This window comes from Mastomys coucha, unplaced genomic scaffold, assembly GCF_008632895.1.
Source record: "Mastomys coucha isolate ucsf_1 unplaced genomic scaffold, UCSF_Mcou_1 pScaffold1, whole genome shotgun sequence".
NCBI classification, from domain to species: domain Eukaryota; kingdom Metazoa; phylum Chordata; class Mammalia; order Rodentia; family Muridae; genus Mastomys; species Mastomys coucha.
The window spans coordinates 90,493,522-90,497,999 of record NW_022196891.1 but is presented as its reverse complement, the minus strand read 5'-3'; the positions used below and the strand labels follow the sequence as shown (position 1 = coordinate 90,497,999).

The following is a 4,478-nucleotide window of genomic DNA, read 5'->3' as shown; positions in this document are numbered from 1 at the left end:
TTTGGGGAGCCCGATGCTTATGACTGGATTGGCTCCCCCTTGCAGGCATCTCTCTACTGCAGGCTGGGTCCTCAGAAAAGACATTCTTCCTAGTCCTGGGTTTCACATACATTGTATCAGGTGGCACACCAGCTGGTTTCAGTCTTGAATCAGGTCTTCTGGCTCCTCCCAGAAACCAACCAACTTGTGAGCAGGAAATCCTGCCCCTCCCCAAAGAGTGGGAAACCACAGAGGAAAAGAGATGAGACAGAAGGATAGAGAGGAGGAGGAGAGAGAAGAGGCAGAAATAGGCAGCCAATAAAAAGGAGCCGCACTTATCTGAAGCCTCAAGGTAAGACTTTATGAAATTGTATGTTGTATGTGACACTACCCCCACTCAGGGCTACACCCTATACACAGTAGGGCTAGCAGGTCTGAAAAGAAACGAACTTCTATGTCAATTTCAATGGCTGCTCAAAAAAAAAGCTGTAAAAATTAAAAATGCTGAGGGAGGTCTGGGCTGTGGGAGAGATGACATAAAAGGCAGATGGAACAGGGGTCTGGTGCTGGCACCAAGAGCAGCCGATCATCTGGCAGTAGAGTGTTAGTTGGAATATAAAGTTGCTAAGGTTGTGGGAAGTCACAGCATTCCTGAGTTCTTCTGGAGGCACACAAAGCTAGCAGGGCATACGCAGTTCTGAACTGATGACAGACATAAGCACTGTACCCCATCTTCTCTGGAGACTTGTTGAAAGGGCTGTGGGAATCCCATTGCAGCTAATCAACCCAGCCTCCATGCCAGTGGTCTGAGATCCAAGCTGTGTGAAAGTGGGGTTCCATGGCCACTGAAGGCTGTAGCCTCTTAAAGCTCTCTCTGTGCTACCATTTCTCCCAAAATCCCAGCCCAGCATCTGCTCAGGACACTGACCTGAGACTTCAAGCAGCCTGCTCAGAGGGCACCCCAAGGTACTTCTTTCACATCAGGGAGTTAGAGAAACCCTAGCAGGAAAAGGAAATGCCATTCTCAACTCTCAGTTGCTCAGACTCACTGGCCATCACTTGCCAGCCAGTGCAAAGGGCTTCAGTTACCACTCTAATAACTTGGGGTGGGGGTTCAAATTAGCTAAGTACTTTAGAAAACATCTAGACAGGGCAACATTGTTTCATAGCAGTTGGCTTTTTAAAAGGGCTTTTCTTTCAACAAGAATGTAACAGAATCTGATGCACTTTATAACTCGTGTGTGTGTGTGTGTGTGTGTGTGTGTGTGTGTGTGTGTGTGTGTGTGTATGTGTGTGTGTGTGTGTGTGTGTATGTGTGTGGTGTGCATGGTATGTGATGTATGTGTTGTATATTAGTGTATGTGATGGGAGGCCAGTACATTATATTTTGGTGTGTTGCAGTCTATAGCATATATATGTATGGGGTGTCTGTCTTCAGTGACATATTTCTCTCAGGGATTTGTGATTCAAAAACTCTAAACATGGTGGGAGAGGTAAGGAGAGATGGAGCAATCTCTCTTCTGCTTGCTTGTCAAGAATTTAAAGAAATCGCCTTTCTCTCTTTAGCATGATGTAAAAACAAAATGAAGTAAAATCTTGCCTCTTCTTCAATGCTCATTTTGGTACAGCTAGAGCTGCCTGAATCCAATTTCTGTTTGGGAAAAAAACCTTAAAGGTAATCTAATTTAATTCGTCCCATTTGCCAAGTGAGGCAATGGGAGCCAGGACAGGGAAGTGCCTTACTGAAGGCCATGTTTATGCCTGTAGCATAGGGGTGACTGGACCTCAATTTTCTTACTGAGGATCAAAATCACCCAGACTTCACATGAAGATACTGGGTGTCCTCAGAGCTCATGAACATCTGCCGTTGGGGTAAGAGACCCAGCTACAACATGTAAATAATTCTTGGCTGGCAGGAATAGGAGAACAATATTTCACTAATGTGAGCTTTTCCAGGGCCTGTTTCATAACTGTTTGGACACTAGAGGATACGGACAGGAAGTGGCTTGTCATGTGGGAATGAGAACAGTCCCATTCTTGTCATTGAAACGGCATTTCATGCGTCTCCTCTCTCTGCAATCTTCAAATTGCTCATTTTATAATATTTTGAGTTGGCTCAGCTTTGCAGAGAAAACAAGATGTTGTTATTTCTGGATCTAGTGTTGGTAGGCCCTGGTTCACATGCTGCACTAGCATGAACAGTGACAAACAAGTGGCTTCCCCATGTCTCCCTCGCTCTCGCTGCTTCCATCTCTCTAGACTCCTGTTCTGCTTGTATCCACAAGTCGCTCTTCTCCCTGGGACCTTTCCTCCAGTTTCACATCCAGAACTCACTCTTAACCTTCAAACCTTAGGTCTGCAGATACCTCCCCCCAGAAGTCCCTCCTGCCACCCTGGGCTGGCCTGAGCCACTGTCTCCTCTGTGAGGACTGTTATAGGCTGCCATTTCACCCTTGTGAGCTTGGGTCACTCACACACTTCCATGACACTTGATTGTAATGTACTTTGGAACAGACATCATATATCAGAATCTTTATATTCTCACCACAAACAGTTTCAGAAAGATCTTAGTGTTCAAAAATGTTTCAATTCAAAACAAATAAATGGGTGAAGCCTGGAATGCATAAAGCCCCAGGTTTGATCCCCATCACAGCAAAAAGGGGGTATAGTGATGTGTGTCTGTTAGTCCAGCACTTGGGAAGTAGAGGCAGGAGGATCAGAACTTCAAAGCCATCCTTGGCAGCATAGCAAATTCCAGGTAGCCTGAGCTAGAAACACAGCCTCTTCTCCTTTGCAATGGGTTAGGGTTAGGGTTAGGTTACCAGCCCCCTTTCCTGGCTCGGCTCCTAGAATGAGCACAGTCTGGCCTGTGTACCTCTACCCACTTATCCTATCCCACAGTAGCAATGAATGAAGGTCATCCCTGCAGGAAGAACCCAGTGAAAGAGAAAGGTACAAGAGACCTTGTCATGGGGTCTCCCTGTGGAACTGACAGGCCCCCATACATCCCACAGCACAGTAGCAGTGAGTGGGCAAATCTGACTAGCAACCCACTCAACAGTGACAATTGCCAAGGTAGGATGAAAGCTCCAAACATGGCAAACCTCATGGAGCCATGAGCATAGATATTCTCTGACATTAGAGAAGACAGAACATCCACAGATGAGGGCCACAGGGACATATTTTAAAAGTGCAGAGAACATTACAGGGCAGTGGTGGCACACGCCCTCAATCCTATTCTGAATTCAAGGCCAGCCTGGTCTACAGAATGAGTATTAGGACAGCCAGGGCTACACAGAGAAACTGTCTTGGAAAAAAAAAAGTACACAGAACAAGAAAAGGCTCCTTGAAGAAAGAAATACAACTGGGAAATTTTAAATTACAGTGATGGGACCCGGGAGATGCCCCAGCAGAGCACTTGCTGTGCAATTGCAAAAACCTGAGGTCAGTTCCCAGCACGACATCCATAGCGCCGTGGCACATACTCAGACCTCAGTGCTGGAAGGCTGGAAGAAGCAGGTCCCAAGAGCCCTCTGACCAGCCAGCCTGGTTGAATCAGTAAAAGAACCTGTCTCAAACACTAAGTGGGGGGCAACAGAGGAAGCCACCTGGAGTCAACCTCTGACCTCTACATGCATGTGCATGTACACCAGCCCATATGTATGTATACCCACCCACATGTATGTACACACACACATATATACACACTAACACATGTGTATACACCCACCCACATGTGTGTATACCCACCTACATGTGTGTACATGCACCCACATGTATGTATGCCCATCCACACATATATATACACTCACCCATATGTTCATATACCCACCCACATATATATGCACCCACCCACATGTATATGCACCCACCCACATATGTATATACACCCACCCACATATGTATATCCCCACTGACATGTATACATGCCCACCCACATTACCCACAATTAGGCTGAAGCACCTAAAGATAAAATTATGGAATTCTCACAGAAAGAGAGAAAATGGGGGGGGGGGGTATAAAAGATAAGTCTAGAATTCCTGATATTTTCTATTAAGAACCATGGTCAGGGGGAGAAAAAGCAAATCCACTAACCAATAAATACTTTCTCCAAAGTTTCCTAAGACAAAGGACTTGAGATTCCATTTGAACAGCCAAGAGTGTACTCAATGAGCCCTCCAAAACAGAAACCAAATCCCCTCCAAGCACAATACTAGAAATGTTTGACCCCTTAAATGAATGGAACTGAGACGTTCTTGAGAGGGAAAACAGCCCATGAAGCAACAACTGGGATCCAGACAGCATTTCGACGGCTCAGTGTTGACAGCACAAGCTAAGAACTGGAACAGCACAGCAGTATCCTCCAGCTGGGAAAAAATAACATGCAACCTAGAACTCCTTGCTCAGCTGAATCCAGTAAAGGGGGAGTTAAGATACAGGATGGGAACGCACTGGCTGAGGCTGGATGGATTCCTGCCACACAGCGATGTTAAGATGTA

The 4,478-nt window shown here is 45.9% G+C and overlaps 1 protein-coding gene across 2 annotated transcripts in view; it reads left to right on the top strand.

Annotated features, from left to right (window-relative positions):
* The first annotated feature begins 205 nt into the window (after positions 1–205).
* The window catches only part of Hsd11b1 (hydroxysteroid 11-beta dehydrogenase 1), a 44,388-nt gene continuing 40,115 nt past the window's right edge, over positions 206–4,478 (top strand). For both annotated transcript variants that reach the window (XM_031339527.1, XM_031339530.1), the window contains exon 1: positions 206–331. The gene's annotated coding sequence lies outside the window, so the exon portion shown is untranslated. The remainder of the gene's footprint in view (positions 332–4,478) is intronic.